This window comes from Pelmatolapia mariae, linkage group LG2 (assembly GCF_036321145.2).
Source record: "Pelmatolapia mariae isolate MD_Pm_ZW linkage group LG2, Pm_UMD_F_2, whole genome shotgun sequence".
Lineage (NCBI taxonomy): Eukaryota > Metazoa > Chordata > Actinopteri > Cichliformes > Cichlidae > Pelmatolapia > Pelmatolapia mariae.
In genome coordinates this window covers 32,473,590-32,499,695 of record NC_086228.1, presented here as the reverse complement: position 1 = coordinate 32,499,695, position 26,106 = coordinate 32,473,590, and the positions used below count along the sequence as shown (strand labels likewise).

Here is a 26,106-nt window from a genome sequence, read left to right as displayed (position 1 = left end):
GGCGGTGGAAGGAATACTTCGAGGACCTCCTCAATCCCACTGGCACGTCTTCCGTGGCGGAAGCAGAGTCTGGGGACGAAGGGGTTGACCCACCAATCTCTGGGGGCGAGGTCACTGAGGCAGTTAAACAACTCCTTGGTGGCAGAGCCTTTGGGGTGGACGAGGTCCGCCCCGAGTTCCTGAAGGCTCTGGATGTTGTAGGGCTGTCTTGGTTGGCACGTCTCTGCAATGTTGCGTGGAGATCAGGGGCAGTACCCCTGGACTGGCAGACCGGGGTGGTGGTCCCCATCTTTAAGAAAGGCGACCGGAGGGTGTGTTCCAATTACAGGGGAATCACACTCATCAGCCTCCCTGGGAAAGTCTATGCCAGGGTGCTGGAGAGGAGAGTTCGTCCGTTAGTCGAACCTCGGATACAGGAGGAACAATGCGGTTTTCGTCCTGGTCGTGGAACACTGAACCAGCTCTTTATCCTCTCGAGGATACTCGAGGGCGCATGGGAGTTTGCCCAACCAGTCTACATGTGTTTTGTGGACTTGGAGAAGGCATTTGACCGTGTCCCTCAAGGTGTCCTGTGGGGGGTGCTCCGGGAGTATGGGGTGTCTGGCCCATTGCTATGGGCCATTCAGTCCTTATACGACCGTTGCAAGAGCTTGGTCCGCATAGCCGGCAATAAGTCGGACTCATTCCTAGTGGGTGATGGGTTCCGCCAGGGTTGCCCTTTGTCACCGATTCTGTTCATAATTTTTATGGAGAGAATTTCTAAGCATAGCCAAGTGGCAGAAGGCTTTCACTTTGGTGGTCTCAGGATCTCATCTCTGCTTTTCGCAGATGATGTGGTCCTGTTGGCTTCATCAGGTGATGGCCTCCAGCTCGCCTTGGAACGGTTCGCAGCCGAGTGTGAAGTGGTGGGAATAAGAATCAGCACCTCCAAATCTGAGGCCATGGTCCTCAGCCGGAAAAGGGTGGAGTGCCCACTCCGGGTCAGGGACAAGACCCTGCCCCAAGCGGAGGAGTTTAAGTTTTGTTGAGTCTTGTTCATGAGTGATGGGAAAAGGGAGAGGGAGATCGACAGACGGATTGGTGCAGCGGCTGCAGTGATGCGGACTAGGGCTGGGTATCGTCACTGATTTCTAGAATCGATTCGATTCCGATTCACAAGGTCCTGAATCGATTCGATCCACGATTCGATTCAGTTAGATTCGATTCAATTCAATTCGATTCAATTCGATTTGAATCTGGGAAATTTTGACAGTCAGAAATATTTTAATTCAGATCAGTACATTTACATATTTTTGTATCTATAAAAAGGAAGCTGACACACACAAGACTTTATCAAAGGTGTGAGCGTCACAGCAGATGCCTTTGTGTCAAAGTAGCTGAAGATAAAACACAGAAAAACATGAAGGTGATTTTTCCTGGCCTGGGATTTTATAAAAATATTCTGCAGTACATCAAAAACGAAAGAAAACCATTAATCAACATATGAACGTTACCTCTGAAGTTACAGAGGTTTTATTAGAGACACGGCTAAGCGTTTTGCATTTTGCATAATTTAAAAAAGTTTAAATTTGTTCAGTATTGAACGGCAGAAATTAGGTTTTCTTTTTGGAAAAAAACAGCGGCCGACAGTGCTGTAAACAACGGTAGACTTGTGCGTAACAAGCAAGCGAATAATGCAGAAAACAGATTTTTAGACGGGAAACTGTTCTTGAAGTACAGAGAGAGAGAGAGAGCTGTGCATGAAGTGTGATTTTTATCGTGGTGGAAGCAAAACAGGAAAAGTCAGAGGGAATTCATGACGATGTTTATGTAAAACGCAGTTTGGATCTTCTTTTGCTGCTGGTTCGGTCAATATTGTTTGGAGAGAGATAAAACTAACAGCTTTAGAATCAGTGCAAAAACGGCGTGAACACAAAGCGCGGACCCGCTGACAGATCAGAATCAGCGAGCTGTCGCCTTTCAGCCCCGACCGTGTCCATGCCGTCAGGGTCTGCGCTGTGTGTTTACATCTTTGTGCAGAATCCGTGTACCTGCTCTCATTTACTGTCTTAGCTGTTTGGTGGTTGATGAAATTTTGTGAGGTTTCACCTGAGATTCTGGCATTTCGGGCAAAATAAATTTATATTAAAAAATCGATTCAGGATTTTAATGAATCGATTTCACGTTATCCAAGCCAGAATCGATTTTAATCGATAAATCGATTATAAAAACCCACCCCTAATGCGGATTCTGTACCGGTCTGTTGTGGTGAAGAGAGAGCTGAATGTAAAAGTGAAGCTCTCAATTAACCGGTCGATCTACACCCCTACCCTCACCTATGGTCATGAGCTGTGGGTAGTGACCGAAAAAACGAGATTGTGAATACAAGCGGCGGAAATGGGAAATGGAAGGGTGGCTGGCCTCTCCCTTAGAGACAGGGTGAGAAGTTCGGCCATTCGGGAGGGCCTCAGAGTAGAGCCGCTGCTCCTCCACATCAAAAGGAGCCAGTTGAGGTGGTTCGGGAATCTGCCCCCTGGGCACCTCCTGGGCGAGGAGGCCCAGGACACACTGGAGAGATTATATCTCTCGGCTGGCCTGGGAATGCCTTGGTGTTCCCCCGGATAAGCTGGAGGAGGTAGCTTGGAGAGAGGGAGGTCTGGGCTGCTGCCCCCGCGACCCGGCCCCGGATAAGTGGAAGAAAATGGATGGATGGAGGGATGGATGTTTGTGTATTAACTTTTTTACTTTACTTTTTTGAGTAATAATCCCAACACTGATTACAACAAAGAGGGAAAATATCTCCAACATGAACAAACATTTGACCCATGTAATTAATTTGCATGATTGGAATGTCTTTGATATGCTGCTTAGACGTGGGGGTGACTCTCAAAGTGGAGCTAAAGAGAATTGATAATGGAACTGATAATTGAATCAATAAATTCTTATCAATTCTCATCCTTACTGATGCAGCCCTAACTATACACTTTATCAAAAAGGAACGTTTTAAGCTTAAGAGAGTGTTTTCCAAATCCAAACTGGAAACTGATTTCACAGAAAAGGTGCCTGAATGCTGAAGGATCCACCTCCTTTAGACTTTTAAATACGCTAGAAACTAGTGATGCGCGAATCATGAATGAATCGTTCAATACTCGAGAATCACTTTACTGACTCATGAATCATGATTCACAAGCACAACTGACTCACTGACTCATCCCTGTTGCTATTAGCAAACTAATATCATTAGTAGAAATATATCTAGCTTATAATTAAAATTATGTGGAAAAAAACAACAGCCAGTTTCTTAACAAAAACATTTCTGCTCTGAACTGGAAGAAAAAACCCTGAGTAGAACACTCACATCAAGATAATAGCTCCTCAGTTCACAGTAGCATCGCTCTGCTAACATGCTAACAGCACATTTGAGTTACTCACCCCCTCCTTTCCTGTGCTGAATCGTAGCGTAATGCTGGGCTTACACTGTGCGATTGTTTCAGTCGCGCGATTCAGCTCCTGCTCAAACTGTACGATTGACTCGCAGGGGTTAGAAGTTCATAGGTCACGATGCAGGGTCTCACACTATACGGCCCGATGTTCTGATGCGACCTGAGTGCTCACACTGTGCCTCCATAAAATGAAGGTTATAACAGAAATTCTGTCGCTCTCTCTCCCTCTCTGTCTTTCACTCACACAGACACGCACACCACCACCATCAACTTTGCTAAATTGCTAATGAAAAACATTGATCAGGCAGCTGTGATTGAGCAGCAATGTAAATCCAACTATTTTCACGGTTGTTGTGGTCGTGATAATTTTGTGAGGCCACATCGAAAAGGCTCGGATGAGCTTTCCAAAGTTCTACAAGTTGTGCCTCCATCGCTTGTGTCCAGATCACACGCTGCACAGCCGTGCTGCGCCGTCTTTTTCACTGACATTTGTGTTTGCGCGTGCGCAGTGTGAAAAGCTGCGGTGACACCCTCACGACGGTCGCGAGGACTTCAAACAGGTTTGAAATCCTCACGACCAAGCGATTGATGATCGGGAGCTGGGCGTGAGGTGTTAATCGCTTCTCGTTGCCCCACGTATACTACACGATGCACGACGCATGATGAAGGCCAAAATCGGGCCGATCGACAAAACGGTCGCACGACTCAAAAATCGGCTCAAAATGGGCCAAAAATCGCACAGTGTGAGCCCGGCATAAGCGAATCACTCAGGACTCACTCACCCCCTCCCTTCCTGTGCTGAATCGCAGCGTAAGCGAATCACTCAGGACTCACTCACCCCCTCCCTCCTGGCTCACATCTTCTTCTTCTTCTTCTTGGTTGGCAACCAATGTTAAGGAGCATTACCGCCCCCTGGCACACAGCTCAGTGGACATTTAGATGAGAAAATATATATGTGACACATTTGAGGAAAATACTAATAAAATAAATAAAAATGAATAAAATAAATGTTCCCTTTAGAAATCTTTTTTTTTTTGCTCTTTTTTGCTCTATAAAAATAGTTGCTTTTCTTTTTCAATCATTCATCTTAGCAGTAGGATTTACATGAAAAGAGAAAAAAATTAAGTTTGAGTGAAAATGTAAATTTTTTGCACTCTCTGGTCAACTGACTCAGTGACTCAAATGACTCAAAAAACCCGATTCACTTTGGTGAGTGACTCATTCAAACTCGATTCAGTAAAAAGAATCGAATTTACCATCACTACTAGAAACCACAAGTAAGCCAGCAGCCTCAGAGCAAAGTGCTATATTTGGTTGATACAGTTAATTAACATAAGATGGGACATGATTATTAAAGGCTTTGTATATGATGGGTCAGCCTTTCTAAAATGATAGTTTCTAAAGCAAAAGGTCAATTTTTTGGGTCATTTGATCAGAGCTGAGGGCAAATCGCTCGTTGACATTTCTAGCAATGTGCTTTAACTATCGCACATTTATACTGCTTTGGAAACTCAACTGAGTGCTATTGCTCAATGAAAAGAGTTACGCTCATGTGATGCCACAACCTGTGACTTAAAACTGCCTCCTTAGTCTGCACCCACCTTTGCCTGACCCCATCAGACATTTCAGACACAGACAGTTGATGAGAAAAATGGATGTACGACTACTGATTTACTACAGGACAATAACCTGCAGCCTATTTTTCAGCAAAGTTTAATGCTATTACAGCAGGAATAGCCCACTGTGTATGACAGCATCTCACTATCCAACCACTGGACAAAATCAAGTAGGCTATGCATTTGCCACACAGCATGAAGTTTTAAAATCTGGTCCTCCGCCTTCTTAATACTTAATACAAGCACTACTGAGTTGGTTGCACTCACTGAAGCATGTAAGCTGGCTGAAGGTAAAAAGGTTATAATTTATCCATGATTCCAGTTTTTGAATAATGATGGTAAACCTATCCTACATCATGACAAAGTGGTTAGATTATTATTCTGTCAAAAGCTATTGCTGTGTTTAAGTGTTAAACTCACACTCACCCTGACCCAGTTTCCACAGAAAATGCCAGTGTGGCAGCTGAGCCACAAGTGTCACATACACACACACACACACACACACACACACACACACACACACACAGTAGCTGAAGTTGTTATTATTTTTTGTCAAACTAATTTGTCTTGCAACTACTGTTGCAAGACAAATTAAAAGTTGGCAAATACAACCTATTGATTTATTTCAGATGTCCTTAACAGCTCTGATTTCACAAATAATGTAGTCAAATTGTAACAAATGTAGCAACATACCCTTTGTGGTTTTTAATATCCCCTAAACTCAGTTTACCTTTATTTTTTATTTATATATATATATATTACATATATTCATATGTATTCAAGCCCAAGTTGCTTTCTGATGCATCAATAGTTAGTGTGAATGGTAGTTATAAAGCATTTCAAAGCATAGAAGACAGTGAATGTGGCATGTTGTATAGAGCACTTTGCTTACTCTGGGAGAGTAGAAAAGCGCTATATAAGAATCACTCCATTTACTTTGTTAGATAGCTTTAGTAAAATCAGCATCCAGTCAGGTTCAGTTCCAGACTACAAACCAGAGGAAAGCTGAATGTCAGGAATAACCTATCCAAACTCTTCAATATAGTAAATGGACTGACTTTTCAAATAATGCTTTTCTACACTCCCGGGGGACTCAAAGCACTTTATACATTAATATTCCAGAGACATTTTCTTGCAGTATGTGTTTAATATGATGGACACTGTGTTTATAGTATTTATGTTTGTTTGTGAAATCTTTACTCTTGATTTGTTTCAGATTTCATTTAAAATAAAGAAGCTTCAGTATATTTAAGTGAAGCCTTACTGTGGCTCTGACTGCTCGGCGTATTTTTCTCTTCTCTTACAAACTTAGACTCTGGTCCTCAGTGTTCTGCAAACCTCAGGTTTATGTTTGCATCGGTGAATAAATATTTCTGTTCTGCATCTCTTTGTGCTTTGCCTGTGTCATTTTTCTCTTGTGAAGATCACTGATACTTGTTCAAGTCTTGAGGTACTTTTAATTTCATTTATAACTGCATCTGTACACAGAAGCATCAGATCTTTATAAATTTTAAAGTTGTATATAGGATGGAATGCAGTTGCAAATGAACTAATTTGTGTGAATTGACTAATTTTCTTTCCATCTATCCAATCTGGACAGGTGCAACACTTTAACTTTAATACTTTAACCTAATTTTCAGTCATTTAACATTTTATTGCAAGCAGGTCCTGTTTTACTGCTTAGTTCAATTTCTGTTCAGCCAGCATTATTTTCAGGGTCTCAGTAGAGGTTAATTGTAAAAGAGAAAGAAGAAGCGCGCACACACACACACACATACACACACACAAACACGACACTGAGTGAACAGGATAAATGACACAAACACGCACACACACATACACACATATGTTCTGCTAACTTACGAGAATTGTAAAACTGTTATCGGACCTCAGTGACTTCACTCCTACCTCGTCGTCAGGGTCACAGCAAAGGTTAATTGTCTAATAACCGAACATGTCCTGGCATCACCTTATTTCTGCTGAGACACAGAAGACCACTAATACCTCAGAATACATCTCTTCCCTCCCACAAAAAAAAAAAAAAAAATCACACAGATTGTGCCTGTGTGTTTGAATACTTGAATTGCTGTAGCAACATAAATTGTTCTGTGGTCGCGCACTTGTCTCAGCTTAGAGACATAAAGCAAGTATTTGTTTAAGGTTGAGTTAATATTAGGTTAGGGCAATCTGTAAGAAATATGCCCTGAAGTCTTGGAAACCTGATTGTGTGTGGCACACACAGTTGTGAAGGGTAAGAAAGGACTTACTGAACACCTGAATCTAGGACCTGAATCTATATTTACTATATTAAATATATTTACTGTATTTGAAGTAAAAGAAAGCACATGGTAATTTCAGAAAGGCATTAATGTGGACTGAATTGATGATCTTTTGTCTGGAAGCCTAATGCTTTACTCCTTGAACCCACACCTAACTAACTGTAATATTCGGTCTTGATTTTTACTACAGAACTGTTGTCAGTGTGTGTCAAAAGAAATGCTGGAGAGTTTCTAACAGTCTGCTCTTTATGGTGACATAAACAGAATGAATAAACTGATCAGCATCAGGCTCTGTGGTTGGCTACAAACTGAACATGCTTGGGGCTGTGGTGGAATAGACTGTTATTCATTATGGAAAATCCTAACAACAAGTGTGTTGTGTTGAATTTAATTTTGTAGATGGCTGTTGTTGTGAAACAGTAATGGTAAACTGGCAAATGTGGGTTAGTTCAGTCTGGGTATAAACTACTGTATATTCCCATACTGTCCAAAAGGAGTGGGGGAAAAAGGAATACTTTTATTCAACCATGAAATATTCTGCAGTAACTCTGTAAAGCACCATAGCTTCACCTTTAGATGTAACAGCTGGGAGCTTTTTGCAGCATCTTTCTGCCAAAGAAGTGTCACAACTAACGAGGCACGCATGCTACTGCTTTACACAAGTAGCCAGATAAACCCATATTGACTATCCAAACATGACAAACAAGAGGAAGTTCACACATCAGTATCAGCACATACAAATACACGTTTAGGGGTGCTGAGATAACTATCATTAGTCTTCTGCCAGTCTGTTGCAGAGTCCATTTGCTTCACACTGTAATTCAAGTGACACTGGGAAATTGTAGCGACTCTCAGAACAAAGCTGCGTGTTTCAGTGTGTGAGCAGCACAAGTGACAACAGTTCACTCAGCTCAAATTACTAACCAAGGAAGGCAGCTGTTGGATGGTTCTCTCTAGACTGAAAGCAGACACTTGAAAACAGATTTATGTTTTTGTACTGATGTCTTTTCTTAAATTTTATGTCTTTTTAGCTGTCCTGGCTATTGTGTATTTCTTTGTGAATATAGCACAAAGAGTAAAGAAATTTGTGTTTGAATATTTCTTTGTAGTGACACTGCTTCATGGCAATAAACTAGGTACTGTTGGAATCCCTGTTTATTTGCTCTCAAACTGTGCCACATTTATAAGGAAAATTCATTCATGGATTAAGCAGCAGAGTTGAGAATGTGGGTTGCACCCATGAAAAACTTGGATGATTGAAAACTGAAGAAACAAGGCATATTGGCAATTTTAACAATGTATTCATTTAACAGCCAGAGGCCTCAGTAGCATGTGGAAGAACCATGCAAAGCCACAAAAGCCTACACCTTATGCCAGTCACCAGCTTGGGCACACTACTGCTATGGAATGGTCTCCCATGGAGACTCATACAGACTCTGTATGAGTTACTAAGGTCGATATGAAACCTTAGTAACTCATACAGAGTCTGCTCTGATTGAGTTTAAGAATTCAGTCCAATCATTCCAAATTTGGTAGAATTTCTCTGATAGTATATCAGTTTTTTCCTTTCAAATGCTCTCAGTACAATCCAACACCAATCTTACACTGTAACTGTGTTGAATTTTGTCATTTTCTGATTATACACTTTTTACTGGCAGCCAGAAGCGCTTGCAGCACCTTTGTATCTCTCCTCAGTTTCAGGCCACAAATACTAGGTAGAGGTTTTCAAACTCTAGTGGAATACAGGTCTATATCCTGTATTAAGTGTTTTGTGTATGTCCCTCTAGTAAAAATCCAGGTTTGGGCATCCCCAAAATATATGATAGTGATTAGTTTCTGATGATCCGCACTGTCTCCAACATTTTGAGTGAGTATTCTTATTTTCCCCTTGTCGTGGGAGTCCTAAATGATATTTTCCAGCAACATTTTCTTTACTACACTGAATTAATTGGGGACCCCTGAAAATTAATATTTCCTTCCAGTCATTAGAGGATAGCCTGGTAGAACTTTTTTCAGTCTGCGTGAGAAAATAGCTGTGAATAACTTGCAGTCTAACTTGAGAACACTATAGTTACTATATTACTGGTGACCTTTGACCTCTGTAGGGATCATTGGCCGTTTCTCAGTTCTCAAGTACACAAGTCCGTACTCGCATTCTCGCAAGTCCAGACTTCGTAAGTTCACACAGGAATATGGACTTCCCGAGAACGTGAGAACACGAGAACGCAGCGCGATCATTCTACAATTGGAACGGCAGTGTACTTGATGACATCTTCGTTCCGGAGTCTTTAAATATGTGATGTCTTGATAAATCAAGCAATTATTTGAAGTTTACACAGCTACATTCTCGCCTGAAAATATCTTTTAAGATTATTTTGTGACCCAGAAAGAGTAATATTTAGAACTTTTTGCCACTCTCCTCCGCCATTGCCGTGTTTGCGTTTTGGACGAAATGCATTCTGGGACCAAGTACACACAAGTCACCACCGATGCATGCTCGATAAAATGGGAGCAAGTACTTTGGTGACAGTGGGAAGGAAAAACTCCCTTTTAACAGGAAGAAAGCTCCAGCAGAACCAGGCTCAGGGAGGATCGGCCATCTGCTGCAACCAAAGAGGAAGACAGGACAAAGACACACTGAGGAAGACAGCTAGAGATAAATAATAGCTAATGATTTCAAGGCGAGTAATGTAGTGTTTAGCATTTTGGCTAGTGCCTCCTCGGCAGCTTGTAGCCTCTTGTTGTCACCCACTAATCTCATCTCAACCTTATACCCTCCATTTCTACCTGAATTACCGTGGTGATCACTTCATCTTTGGTTTGTGCTGTCAACTTTATGTTGATACCTAAACACAAAGACAAAGATCGTATTTGTGTCCTCATTAGGGCAGGAATTTGTGTTGGTGTCTGAGAATGTAGCTTATAGGTTTATATTGTTAAAAGGTAATTACGAGACAATGTGCTTCAGGTCATCTTACCGACAAGTGCAATAGTAACAAGTAGCATGACAAATTACTTCCTCCTGGGAGTAATGTACTGTATTATACTGATTAAAACAAAAAGGGGGGAAATACCTCCAATATGCACAAACATTTAACCACACAACATGCAACTTGTTTGCACAAATGTAATGACTTTGATATGCTGCTTAGCTATGGTGGTAATTCTCAAAGCGGAGCCAATGAGAACCCACTGAGAATTGAGGAGAAAATAGATGAGTCAAAGGAATCAATTTGAAAAGTGATAATGATAACAGCATTGGAATCGCTAAATTCTTATCACTTTCCATCCTTAATAGTGATGGGATTTCCGGCTCTTTTTAGAGAACCGGCTCTTTCAGCTCGGCTCACTAAAAAGATCCGGCTCTTTCGGCTCCCAACCGGCTCTTCAGGTTGTTTTGTTGCTTTAATTAATTTATTATTAACAACAATATAAAATTATGCACAAAAGGAATTACTAATGTAAAAAAAACCATGGTTTTATTTATATATGTTTATATATAAATATATACGGTGGCACCTAGAGACAAAGCACGTTCAAACTCCATAAAGCATGTACAAATTCCAAAACACATTTCTAGCGTTAACTGAACTTCCAAAACAGAGCTACCTAGATCACTTAAATTACACAATTGAAAGCATATGTGTATTGTTTGTGTATTTATACACAAGCACTCATATATATTCAAATAATTTAAAAAAATGTTCATTTACCTGTTACTACCACACACCAAATCCAGTCGTTGGTACTTCCTGGCTTGTGTAGCCACTAAACTCAACACTGCCCCTAGCATCCTGGAGCACTTCTGTTGTGTTTCGTACGTGTTTTGGAGTTTTTACGTGTTTTGGAGTTTGTACGTGTTTTGGAGTTTGTACGTGTTTTGGAGTTTGTACGTGCTTCGGAGTTTGTACGTGTTTTGGAGTTTGTACGTGCTTTGTCTCTAGGGGCCACCGTAAATATACTTTTATTTTTTCACTCCACATAAAATGTAATAAATAAATCATATAATACAAAAACCAACTATTTACATTTCAACTTTCAACTATTTAAATTTTCAGCTTTTTCCTTTTAAACAAATTTGAAGTGAAGCAACACAAAACACTGCAAACCACAACACAATTAAATATAAATATGAAAAAACAAAAAAGGAAGATGCACATTCTCTGTCATATGGGCCTGCATGAATAAACTTTCTGAATCCTTTATCATCTGCAACTGAAAATAGTTGTGGATGATCACTATACCTTCCTAATGTGACGTTGTCCCTGGCTCTCTTTCTCTCTCTCTCCCTCCCGCTCTGTTCCTGTGCTACTGCGAGTGTGACTACCGCCCCTCCCTCCTCTTCCCAGCGCAAAGCACAAGGCTCGCGTGCGGAGTAGAGCGGAAAATAAGTGCGAGAGAGAGGGTGAGAGAAAGCCGGCTCGCGTCGTTCACTTCAAAGAGTCGGCTCTAGGAGCCGTTTCGTTCGCGACCGACACATCACTAATCCCTAAGCATGACACAGTGTGAGCCTCCAAAAGTTGATTCTGTTCATCTGGACGTAGCGTTTTGTGGGAGAAACGTTTCGTCACTCATCCAAGTGACTTCTTCAGTCTCAGCTGACTGCAGGTTTCCCCAATCTTATAAACAGTACATTGCATAATGACTGAAACCAGATTAAGGAACTGACCTCCCAGCCCATTGTTCCTTCACTGGGCTGGTATCAGTCATTATGCAATGTACTGTTTAGAAGATTAGGGAAACCTGCAGTCAGCTGAGACTGAAGAAGCCACTTGGATGAGTGACGAAACGTTTCTCCCACAAAATGCTACGTCCAGATGAACAGAATCAACTTTTGGAGATTTACTTACCTGGATGATTGAGCATGCATCAAGACGACAGTGTGAGGGCTTGGAGGTGTGCTGCCTCCTCCCTGGTAGCTGTTCTGTTCTTGTTCCATTTCTGGCTTCAACTTTTTTCAACTAAGCTACTGTCCAAAAATTATCAAAGAAAGTCTTCTTCTGTAGACATGTTACATTAAACATGGCAAACAAATTCCTTCATAATAATGAACGTGCTTTTTATATGAACCTGCATTAGTAAGACAATTGTAATAAGAGAGTAACTCTTTCAATCAGTGTCAATGCTTTTTGCACACAAAGGCGATGGAGCGAAACTAGTAAAAGTGTTTCCATTTCCATGGCCATTTGGGATCTGTCATGAATCCTCACAGTGCACATCCCAGAACACAACAGTTATGAAAAATAAAAAACACATTTTGTTCTTTTTTCTTGACATTTCCACACTAAAGCACTTGAATGTGCGACGAGTTGTGTTTACTGTCAGACAAGTAGAAGCTCTTTAACACTAGAAGTCCCAGAGAAGAGCCATTTGGCTTTTCTACCTATAAAACCCACCGTCGAGCCAAATGGCTGGTAGGCTTTTAGCTAATATCCTTAATCACCTGTGAACAGCTGCTTTTGTTATGTAAATAAGGTGGGGCCATGCTGAACCACTTGGGAGTGGTTAGTTTCCTGAGCCACAAGGAAACTTGTGTTTCAGTTTGCCTTAGGGAGAAATCAACACACATGGGTGTATTTCCTTTGTAGCTGAGATTTATTGATAAAAAAGTACAAAAAAACAAAAATAAAAAAACAACCATTTGTACACATATTTACAAATAACAATAAAAAGTGAGTGAGTACATTTCAACATTTTCAGCAATCACTCACAATCCTGGCACTGCTATGGTATCTGTAGTCTCCATTTACCACATGTGTATCTGTAGCAGTGAACACATCGCACAGTGGCATGATTATTCTTGCATTTGTGTTTGACCTGACACGTGGCTCTTTTTCCAGGGCTAGGTGTGGAGGGTTGTGTCCGAAGCAACTGTTCTTTTCTTGCCTTCTTCCCAGCCATATGAGAGTTAGCCAACTCTCTTGCAAACTCCACCAGGAAGTCCACCCGTCTTTCCTGCGTCCCGTTGCATGCTTGATACAGCACATGTGCATTCAGTGCTGCCATGTCAATCATGTTATAGAACACGGCAACTGGCCAGCGCCGTGTTCCTCTGCGGACCGTGTACTCCCGCACCATCTGGTCCATCACATCCACGCCACACTTTGTGGTGTTGTAAAGGGTGACAGTGTTTGGCTTCCTTTTGGTGGTGTTATCAGTCTGAACCACGCTGTGCATGCTGCTAAGAATATAGACTGTCTTCTTCCGTTTGGCCGCATACGCCGTCAGCGTGGCAGCAGTGGTTGAAAATACCTAAGAAATAAGATAAATTGTTATTTCCATAGCACTTTTACACACAATGAAACACATAAACATAGAACCACAAAAGACCTGCAGCCTACCTGAGTGGTGAATTCATTGCGATCTGTGTGTCTAGCGGATTGAGGAATTTCCCGGCGAATCTTGTTGACTGTGCCGAGGATGGTGGTTTTCCGTCTAAGAAGTTTTTGCGCAAGTGAAAGTGATGTGAAGAAATTGTCCGTGGTAACATTTCTGCCCTTGTCTAGGAATGGTTCCATCAGCCTCATCACTACATTTTCAGACAGTCTCTCCCCACTGGGACGATTGGGGTCCTTGCCAAGATATGGGAGGACATTGCAAATGTACTTGGATTTTAGGTCGCAGGCCACCCAAAACTTGATCCCAAACCTGTCAGGTTTACTTGCAATATACTGCAGGAAACAGCACCGAGTCTTTGATGGGAAGAGCTGTTCATCAATGGTGATATGTAGACCAGGGTTGTAGCACGTGATGCAGTTGGTGACAAATGATCCCCACACACTGGAAACTGCAGCGAACTTATCAGTCTTTGCTCGATCACTGCGGGTGGACCTGTCATCAAAGCATAGGTGTTGCATGATGTCTTGGAAGCGGTTACGCGGCATAGTTCCAATGATCTGTGGGTTTCCCAGGTTTGCTGACCAGCAGTCACGTAGTGATGGAACCCTAGTAACCCCCCGCAAGATCGAGATCTTTGATCAAGATCAAGATCAAAGACTCGGTGCTGTTTCCTGCAGTATATTGCAAGTAAACCTGACAAGTTTGGGATCAAGTTTTGGGTGGCCTGCGACCTAAAATCCAAGTACATTTGCAATGTCCTCCCATATCTTGGCAAGGACCCCAATCGTCCCAGTGGGGAGAGACTGTCTGAAAATGTAGTGATGAGGCTGATGGAACCATTCCTAGACAAGGGCAGAAATGTTACCACGGACAATTTCTTCACATCGCTTTCACTTGCGCAAAAACTTCTTAGACGGAAAACCACCATCCTCGGCACAGTCAGCAAGATTCGCTGGGAAATTCCTCAATCCGCTAGATACACAAATCGCAATGAATTCACCACTCAGGTAGGCTGCAGGTCTTTTGTGGTTCTATGTTTATGTGTTTCATTGTGTGTAAAAGTGCTATGGAAATAACAATTTATCTTATTTCTTAGGTGTTTTCAACCTCTGCTGCCACGCTGACGGCGTATGCGGCCAAACGGAAGAAGACAGTCTATATTCTTAGCAGCATGCACAGCGTGGTTCAGACTGATAACACCACCAAAAGGAAGCCAAACACTGTCACCCTTTACAACACCACAAAGTGTGGCGTGGATGTGATGGACCAGATGGTGCGGGAGTACACGGTCCGCAGAGGAACACGGCGCTGGCCAGTTGCCGTGTTCTATAACATGATTGACATGGCAGCACTGAATGCACATGTGCTGTATCAAGCATGCACCGGGACGCAGGAAAGACGGGTGGACTTCCTGGTGGAGTTTGCAAGAGAGTTGGCTAACTCTCATATGGCTGGGAAGAAGGCAAGAAAAGAACAGTTGCTCCTGAACAACCCTCCACACCTAGCCCTGGAAAAAGAGCCACGTGTCAGGTCAAACACAAATGCAAGAACAATCATGCCACTGTGCGATGTGTTCACTGCTACAGATACACATGTGGTAAATGCAGACTACAGCTACCATGGCAGTGCCAGGATTGTGAGTGACTGAAATGTACTCACTCACTTTTTATTATTATCTGTAAATATGTGTACAAATGGTTGTTTTTGTAGAAATATTTTTTGGTTTTTTTGTACTGTTTTTATCAATAAATCTTTTGGAGATTTATTTTCCTGGATGATTGAGAATGCATCAAGACGAACACAAAATGAAGTTCACAGCTTTTAGCAGTTCCCCCTCCCCACACACAAACAAAGAGGCAGTTTGCAGTTAGAAATCCGCAATCATTCACACACCCCCACTCCCCTCCACAATTCTCAGGTAATGACCCAATTTACATATGAATTGATGCTAACAGACTAGCCAAGTTAGCTTCCACTTGGCTGACAGAGGGTTAGAAAAGCCTGGGACTTCTAGTGTTAAGTACTTACTCATGGGTAAAAAATTCAGAATGACATGACATGGTTTTCAGCTGTTCCAAAAAGAGCCATACGCCACAGCTCTGTTTTATTGATTAGGCTAGGATGACACTTGGTCATTGCCTGTGGTTCACACATTTTAAAGCTCAGATTCTGACGTTAACGTATTATTTGTATTATTCTATTATATTTAGGAGTTGAGTTTTGCTCTTTTGATCTTCTCCCATTTCATTCACTGTCCCTGTAGGCCTTGTGAGACCACCTTAGCAGATCTCCTGCCATTGGACTTCCAGGAGTACCAGCTTTCTTGGAGTTACCTTTGTCCACAAGGGTCTTTCTGAACATAAGACGCAGCTCTGCTCTTCACTGAACATGCCCCACAATATCAGCATTATGGAGTGCTGACTTATTTTGTAGTACGGCTTCTTTGGTATCTATTTCCAAACTGTTACACTATATATTTTTGCTGCCAAAAATGAATAGTGTTTTTTTTAGGTTTCCATTGGAGATTGATAAAAAACAGTTTCTGTGATCCTGTAACCCTAACCCTTTAAGTTTTATCCATTTTTGGAAGTTCACTGGAAGCAAATGCTGTAGACAGGATAATAAAGAGAGACAAACAAAATTGACAAACTTTACAGCCTAGACCAGTGGTCCCCAACCCCCGGGCCTCGGACCGGTACCGGTCCGTGAGTCGTTTGGTACCGGGCCGCGAGAGTTGAGGCTCAGGTGTGAAATGTATGGTTTTTAGAGTTTTTATCGGTTTTCAGCGTTATTTTGTTATCGTTTTTATCGTTAACTCGGTTTTCCTGGGTCTTTTCACGTGTGTTATGAATAAATCTTCTTTTTTCGGTACCGGTACTAGTTTTATTTTGTTGTATTTATCCGCGACACCTTAAAGGCCGGTCCGTGAAAATATTGTCGGGCATAAACCGGTCCGTGGCGCAAAAAAGGTTGGGGACCGCTGGCCTAGACCACGCAGGCCAGAGAACGTAGGTAAAAGACACAGACAAAACAGAAGTTCTGATAACAGGCCGCTGTGATAGTGGAAGTGCAGGTTATACACTCTTAATTTTAAGTGTGGTTGGAATGTGAACAATTAAACCCAATAAACACACTGCCTCCAAAGCCACTCACCAAAGTAACCCATATGGAAAAGATATATATAAATCTTATAAAGTTTGTATCTGTCTTGTGTGAAACTTGTATGAAAAGCATACAAGAGTGAAAACAGATATAAGATCCCTTGAAAAATTATATAAATGAAACTTGTATGTTTTGGATACGTACTAAAACAATATATGAAAGTAATGAGAAAGTGGCCACTTTCATGAGTAAATCATATAAGCCTTATATGATTCACTATATGAAGTAGGCCACATCTTATGCAAGTCTTTTATAAGTTTTTACTATTTCTTTTCCATATGGGAAAAGAAAGCTGTATCACATCTACTGGCAGTTATATTGTCATTTCCTCCACAACAGCTGAAAACGAATAGCCAGCAAAACTATAAACAGTGTGATTGTAGCTTTACCATACTTCTAATTGTTTAAGCGAACATTATCAAAGGGACAGGCATGTAGCTGACTGTCGTAAGAAACAATCAGGCCATCTCGATTAAACCCACGAACTGGTGAGAGCATAAATCTTGCCCTGAAGAAGGCAAAGGAATACTGAGTGAGACTCAAAGCCCAGATTACTTTATGCTGTGGGAGACACCGCCCAATAATGAAATTGTAGGTGAGCCACCACTCAGCACAACAACAACAAGTGGAGGAGAGAGAGAGAGGAGAAACAGAGCAGGGAGCATAACCTACCCAGTTACACTTTATCATAGTTCTCCACTGAGAACTATGATGTTATAATACTGTGGCGTGTTGGGAGTGGCTAGTTATCTCCCATCATGCCTTGGGAACATGTAGGCGAGGAAACTGTTACATGACTCTTAACTGTTCCTGATAATGCACTGACAGTTGTTGTTTGATGGAAAGAGATGTTTTAACATGAGTGAGTTCCTGTGCGGGGTTATTGAGCCTCTGAAGCACAGTGTAGTACAACGAACTGTTCAATAAAGAGCTTAACTTTTCTGTTTGGGGTGGAATAGTAGTCTCAATCTCCGTGTGGATCCTTTGTTAATATTGTGGCAAACAGAGGAGTCTTTATAACAAAGGCATTAAAAACCCCACAAATTATACACGTTTGGTCTTTTTTATTTACATTTGCTGAAACAAGATGAGTGATGGAAGGACCGAAGGGATACTGTAACAAGAAAGCCACTTACAGTGCATCCGGAAAGTGTTTACAGTATTTGACTTGTTCCACATTTTGTCATGCTAAAGCCTTACTCCAAGATGGATTCAATTCATCTCAAGATTCTAAATGTAATAACTTTTAATGACAAAGTAAAAAAAGTTTGCTTGATATTTTAGCAATAATTATAAATAAAAAAACCCAAAAATAAAACATGTATATAAGTATTCACAGTCTTCATTAAAGACTTTTAAACCTCTCAAGCTACATTACACTGTTAGCCTTTGCAGTAATTTCCATAGCTTAGTACTGCAAAACCAACAGTAAAAAACTCTAAAGGATGTTTGCAGTTTAGTACTGTAATTTGCAAGTAATTGTGGGAAAATTCCACGAGATTACATTATTTTTACGGTAACTCACCGTACTCATGGAAACAGCTGTAAAATACAGCAAATGTAACAATTGGTGATGTTACTGAGATTATACTATTACACAATCGGGATTTCTGTTGTTTTCTACTGTAGATCTAAGAATAATTACCTAAATCCTCATTCAGAGTGTATTACCATAAAATGCAATTCATTGTGAGAGTAGTATCACATGTAAACTACAATATACAGCATCATTTTTAACTTGAGTAAGTTGCAGCTACAGTATTTGAAGTATTTGAAGTATAACTGAAGTATACTAAGAAGTACAACGAAATACCCAGCAAGCATTGCAATGCTTTAACTGTAAAATTAAAACAACTATGAAACAAATAATTGATGTTTTAAACAAGAATTTGTCACAAATTCTTGTGTAATGTCTTTTACCTTCTGAACAGAGTAAGTGGGATAAAAAAAAATGTTTAAACCGTGAGTGAAAAGGGTTAATAGTTAATAAACCTCAACTCTCAAATCATTTTCTCACCTGTTTGCAATATAATTCTGGTACGTGAACTATGAGTGTAGTTCTCTGCAAAGGAAGCCTTCTGATAGTTGGAACTACTATCTGACTGTCTGGGGAATGGAGTGATTTGTTGCATGTGAAAAATATGTTTCAACTGGATTTTAATTACTATGTTTCAACCAGAAGTAAGCCAAATATAAACTAAAAAGTAAATCAATAGTATACTTGTAAGTTTAGTATTGTGTTAGAGTAGAGTATATTTTAAGTATACTCTTATAGACTGGAAAGGACATTATGCTAGTACAGTTATAGTGAACAAAAAGTACATCTAAAAGTTCATTTCAAGTATACTTCTATATACTAAAACGGGGGCCAATGTAGTCCCCAAGAAGCATTAGTAATATACTTACTAGGTAACATATACTTAGACTGATTTCCTTTCTATATGTTACATTTAGAGTAATGTTTAAAAGTTACTTCATTTAGCAGGGTGTAGCTTTTTTCTCTTCTTATTGTTTTTTATACTGGAACTTTTTTTCTGTATAAGGTGGTACTTTTAAGACACCTCTGCCTAACTACAGTGAACTAACCAGAAGTCTCGGAATATGCTCTGGTGGTCATTTTACACAAGTTCAGGTGTCACATCCATGAAACCTACACCACTAACCAGCATCAGTCCTACAACTTCACTCTCAAATTTAATAAATTCTGGGACAAGCAGAAACTGTATTTTTAGCGGTGCATTTTGTGGCAGGCCAGACTGCTATAAAATGCAGTCTCCTTGTAGCACCACTTCATCTTGGTTCAGAAGAGATGTCCTGGATATACATGATAATGTAACGCGGGTGTTTTTGTTTGTTCATGTTTAGCGCGTTGGGTTGTGTTATTAAAGCGAATGTTACGTTTTTAAAGCGTGTTATGCGACAGGTGTGTGTAGCACTGGTTACACATCTCAATGGGAGAGCAATAGTCGAGACCACACCTTTACCTGACGTACAACGTGACGTATGGCGCACATTTCCAAAACAACAATGGCGGATAGAAGATATTGATCGAGGTGGCTAATGCTCCTTTCGCTGGTTGCCAACCACCATTAAATAACAACAAGAAGAAAATATTGATCTGCTTTTCTTAGCTTTTCAGAGTGATGATGAGATGGTGGAAGAACAACAGAGATAATTTACGGACCGTTAACATGTGCAACTTAGAAGTAGTCAGAGGTAACTGGATGGAGTTCAGTCAGGTTAAATGCACGGTTGATTGGATTATATCTGAAGATCGTATGCTATTCGTGACAACTCTGCTAGACTCCAAATTTCTCGTCCATGAGGGAGTATCTCAAAAGTAAATGAAACAACTAAACACTTTTTCCCTAAAACGGACTGACATGGGAAACATTAAAGTTGGATTGACACCAGCTAATCAGTCTGAAGGTAAGTGTTTTTTCACTTATTCGAGAGAAGTCAGAAATGCGTTCTTATTACTGTTTGTTTTGACTTTTAAGCTACCGTGCCAGGTTATTTTCATTCAAATGCTAAGACAAAATATCAATATCTATGAATGTGGAGACTCAAAAGACTAGTTAGGTAATAGCTGCCGATGGATTTATGAGACTTGATAGAAAGTTGGACGTTTGCAACAGGTGAATCGGTGAACTACCGAGGTTGTGCCCAAATGCTTAAAGCTGTTAGCTGGTCAGTGTTTTCAGGTGTGCTTGTACTAACTGTACGGTGCGGAGTGCTGACTTAGTCAGGCTAAACCCATTAAAGCAGGGGTGCCCAATCCCAGTCCTCGAGAGCTACCGTCCTGCAGCTTTTAGATGGATCCTTGTTCCGACACACCTGAATCAAATGAATGGCTTGTTATCAGGCATTTGCCAAACTTGATGGCATGCTGAAGAGGCAATCAAACCATTTGATTCAGCTGTGTTGGAGTAGGGATGCATCTAAAAGCTGCAGGACAGTAGCTCTCGAGGACTGGGATTGGGCACCCCTGCATTAAAGCGTCGAGCTCAAATATCTTTTCATTTTTGTGCACTGCTCTCTTGTCTTTTGTCAGCACACATTTTCTGTTTATTGAAGCCTTTTGTTAATAATTTTGATCATGTAAAAACTGGGAATTGGTCTCTATTGACAATACTCTTATTTTTCTTTCTTATTTTTTTATTTATTTATTTTTTTTGCATTGCATATGTCATTTAGGAAAGGTAATTGGTCATTGAACTTTTTGCAACTATGTGTATTTGTAAATTTTGTGGCTTCCGTGCACACAAATTTATATTGTTCAGTTTGCATGTTAAAAGCCACAGACATGTAGCTAACTATAGGCTTTCTTGTGGAACTGAGAACTGTCCTGCCACTTTCAGAACATTTTCTGCCTTTCATTCACATATGCCTAGGAATCACAGAACAAGAAGGGAGACCACTGAGGAGGAGTTTTATAAGTTCACTGGTGACCTCAGCTGTCAAGTTCCTGGATGTGGGTATGCTGCACAAAACTTTACAACTCTGTGCCCATCTCAGATTTCACATCAAAGACGGGGAAAAAAGTATTATGTCCATTTGAAGATTGCTCTAAATACTTCAGTGTCCGAACATCATTTTCCATCCGTATTTCTCGAAAACATAAGTAGACAGTTCAGCAGTCAAGGCAACAAGAAATTGGGGAATTTGCCATAATACAAGGACAGGACACAGTTAGTCTATTAGAAGACAGTTGGCTTTGTGTCATTTAAAAATGCAGGCTAAAATGCTCTTACCAACCAGCACTATACAGAGCATCATAGAGGAATTTCAGGATCTTCTCAGCTGTGCAATGCACGATGTTCTTGCAATACTGTCTGACAAACTGTCTTCATTTAATATTCCATAAGCAGAAGTGGACAAAATCAATCAAGAACTTTTTTCATAGAGGACTATATATATCTGAGACACAGTAGGTTTCCTGACAAAGCTTTAAAAGCAAAACATCACTATTTGTTACATTATGCAGTGCTTATCCTTCACTTTGGACCACTCATTCGTTTGTGCACCCTTAGGTTTGAGAGCAAGCACTCGTATTTCAAAGCATGTACAAGTTCAGTCTTGCATAACTTCATCAACTTATGCAAGACTGAACGGCATCAGTTACTGCAGTCCTACCTCTCAGTGGGCCAAATGTTTCCACCTATAGTTCAAATGATTGGAGAAACAAGAGATTAGAATCATCATCTTTACAACGCTCTCATTCAAGAAGCTGTGGCAAACTTTGGATGTGTCAGCAGTTGTCTACAAAGGTACCAAGTATGTCAAAGGCTATGTTTCCATTGTAGATAACACTGATGATGGCTTGGTTTTTGGGAAGATAGCTGTTATACTTGTTAACGATTCTGAATTGTACTTTGTGCTCGAGTTGCATCACTCAGTACTCCTCATTGACCTTGGACTTCACTGCTTGCGTTGCCCTACAGAAAGAAGTGTTTGTGTAAATGCTGACAGTCTGATGGATTATTACCCACCACCACTTTATAACATGGCAGGCCTTTTTGTTGTCTCCCTACACCATTCAGTTTCCTCTTAATTCTCTTTCAGGGATGGAAATTGAAGAGGAACTTACAAGCCTCCTGCCGACACTAGACAGAGAGAAAATAATCTGCATTGTAGAACATCTGACGGACGTTATTGGTGTACAACAAAAAAGTAAAAGTGTTTGTAGAGGCGGACGATCTCAAACCCTTTCTCACACCAATTCAAATACGTAAACTACTTCTTGCATTTAAAGGAGGTTTTGGTTCTGTACAAATCATAGACTTGAGTCTATGATTTGAAGGTCACTCATAGACTCATATGTCACTGATTAGCTTTTTTTTCTCTTCACCATACTACACATGTACTTTGACAGTATAATATTGAAGAGCATTTTGGGGCTCACATTGTCTGGTAGATAATTAACACGGAAAACATAAACAAAAGTAGACACTAAATCTAACACCATTAACCTTTCATTGGTAGTGGTACAACTAAGGGTTTGAAATTGTGAAATACTGTAAAATATATTGACTCAAGGTCTTTTCAGTGCAAGACCTTGAGTTTGTAGTTCTTTTGCAGTCCTGGGATTGCTTCTTTTCATCTTCAGACAAGGTCCCCAAAAACTGCCTTGCCGTTACTACTCAATCCTAATTGAATGGTTCATCTTTTAGTGAGGACATATTTGTTGACATAGTAGCTTTTTAAGGTAACTTTTCCAATGATCTTTATTTATTTATTTGTTTAGATGGCAACAGACCAGAGAACCTGAATGACACCATTACCCTGGAGCCTTGCCCTGCTGCATCAGCTGAAACATCAAGCCATCCACCTCACTCCTCCTCCTCCACGTCCACCACTATGTACAACCATTACTCCAGCTCTTGGGTCTCACACTTACAGATTCCTTGGGAAAGATTTCCACTCCGACTGTCGCATGCAATCACAAGAGGAGACAGAGCTCATCCAGAGGACAGGAGAAGTATGGTTAGAATTGTTGTGGAGGCCATGCAAGTTCACTGCAGGAACCCTAAACGTGCATCTTGTGAAGAAGTTGCTAAAATCATTGTAAACAGATACCCTCAAACATTTGCAGATTTTACTGAAAAGGGAGAAAGACTGGGTTGTGGACATCATTCACTACTAAGAAGCATCAAATCTAGAGTTGAACATGTTAATTGAGATAATACAACACATAGACTTCGTCAAAAAAAGAGAACCAGGAATGAGGAAGACTGCAGTCCCAACAGTAATGCAACCTCACCTAAAAAAGTTAGATGCCTTGTTGATAGCTATGGTTGTATAAATTGGCAGCCAGTTGAACTTCCTGAGGGGGAAACACCAGATTCTTTAGAGGAAAAGAAGCACATCTTGTTAACAATTTTTAATTCAGAAGGACCTGGAGCTGTGGAGAGACCTGATGTGGATGACTTCATGTGCCTCACATATATTTCTCAGCGGCAGCTTATCAACAGTTGTTCCTCACTTTCAGTAGCTGAAATTCAGGAGCAGTGGCCATTCTTGTTTACTCGGAAAGGTTTTTTGAACCACTTTTACAAACTCACAGGCATCGATATCAGTGAGCGCTTAGGTCAGGCCCTCATAACCAAAGGCAGAAGGATTATTAACTATTTCTCCAGCCAGAAGCTCAAATGGAACCTTGGTATAAGGACACTCATCCAGCAGATACAAAATGAGGGAGTTTTGACCAACAACAAGGTTGGCACAGCAGCCATACTTCTCATGATGAAGTATTACAAGGAAGATGAAGACTCCCTCTTTGTCTTAGCAGATGTAAGCTTTTTTTTCATACAGCTCTATGTTTAATGCTGTTGCTTGCTGTCCTGTTTTTGTTTTGTTTTTTGTTACATAAAATGTCCTGGTCCTTTTTCTGGCAGGAAACATCTACCAGGATGTCCCTTGAAGCAGAGAGCAACCTGCCAATCGCTCCAAGGCTGATTATGCTTGGTAAGAAGTCATTTATGAAATAGAGCTGATTAGACCATATTAAAATTTCTGTTTGGCACAGGAGCTTTTCGTGGACACAGGTATCCAGTCTCTTTTTTCGTAGCTCAAATTTCTGTAATTTCCTTTATAAACCAAGGTTGTTGGACATGTGTCTCAGTGAACCCAGCAAGGTAACAATATCAAATTTCATATTACATATTACTGATCAACATGGTAGTCTAGCTACACCAACAGCAGAAATACTGAAGTCAATACTGTAAAGTTTAACAGCAGCACAAACTATAAACTCCAAAATAACCATACAGTTGATTCATCTCCGGTAATTTAATTGGGCTGACTCTTTGTTAGGTGTGTTTAATGTGCAGAATAATTCCCAATTATGTACAATTCTAATATGTTAAAACTGACTTATGTTTAATAATTAACTGTACGTAGCTATTTGCTTTATGACTATCTAGACAGTGTGAAGAAGTGAAGTATTGAAATTATTTTGTGTTGCATAATGACAACATGTTGCCCCTATACATACAGGACAAAGTTCAATGACCACCACCTGCTGGATGGTGAGTGCAGAGGGGCGTGTAATTGTTGAGCTGGACAAAGAGAACACCTTTGCTGATACGATGTCAGTCTTCTTTGGTTCATTCTATGTATTGAACCTGGAATACCAGGAGTCAGCGTGTGCAACATTGGAACTAATTCAGAGGTATGTTTGAACAGTTAGCTAATAGTGATAGATGATGAATAAATTATCCCTAAGTAACTCATTATTTCAAATCACAACTCAATGTTACTGTATGTTACTATTTATTATGGCATGTTTTAAGGTTTTTTGCAAGGATAAACCCTGAAGAGGGAACAATATGTACCTCCAAGGTTGGGACAAGCAGAAAGACTGGGACCACTGTGAAGCCAAAGGTTGTTCACATTAACCCTCATGTCACAACTTTCCTCCAGCGGCTTACTGAATTTGAGTGGAAAACTTCAAATTAGGTAACTGTTTTTGCCATTTTTAGTGAATTTCTTGTATAATTTAAGTGACCAATGTGTTGTTACCTGTGTCTCCACAGACGGTCCATGGCCCATGCTTTCTGGACATTTACACAAGACGAACAACAATGAAGACAAGCTCTTTTGCCATCTTGCAAGACGCTGTCTCTGTCCAATAGGTTTTTTGAGTGCAACAGTTTTGATTTTTTTTTTCCTTCTTTTACCCGTTTGTTAAAAATTATTTCAGCTACTTACACTTTAATTGTCACATGTATTGGCTCACCCTACCCAATGAACTCAGTCCATAAAGCAAGATCAGGGTTCAGTGCAGGTCAGTCAAGTTCCTTCAGTTCCACACATGCTCATCCATGTCCTTGTGGACCCTGCTTTGTGCATTGATTTGGTGGTGTGAGCCAGTATTTTGGATAAAGTGTATATAAAGGCAGAAGTGTGGGGCTTGATATTATATTCATTACAATTCAGTTTATTTGTATGGTGCCAACAAAATGAATGCCAAGGCACTTCACATTGTAGGTTTAAGACCCTACAAAATATAACTGAGGAAACCCAACACTTGAGCATATGTTGTCTGCCATGATATGGATATGACATAATATCGTTTTTGTTTGTACAACCGTCTGAGGAAATAATGGCTTACATGGTTTAGTAAAAACAAGTGCTTCCTCAATGAAAATATGTTTTCAGTTCTTTTCAGTTTTTGATTTTGGAAATGTGTATTTCAGCAGGGAAAAATCAGAACAGAAATAAAAAGTGGTGTGAAGCACATGAATTATTGTGTGTATGTATCTATCTATCTCGATCAATCGATCT

The 26,106-nt window shown here is 40.5% G+C and overlaps 1 pseudogene; it reads left to right on the top strand.

Annotated features, from left to right (window-relative positions):
* The first annotated feature begins 518 nt into the window (after positions 1–518).
* On the top strand, positions 519–25,553 carry LOC134637867 (uncharacterized; annotated as a pseudogene).
* The last annotated feature ends 553 nt before the right edge of the window (positions 25,554–26,106 follow it).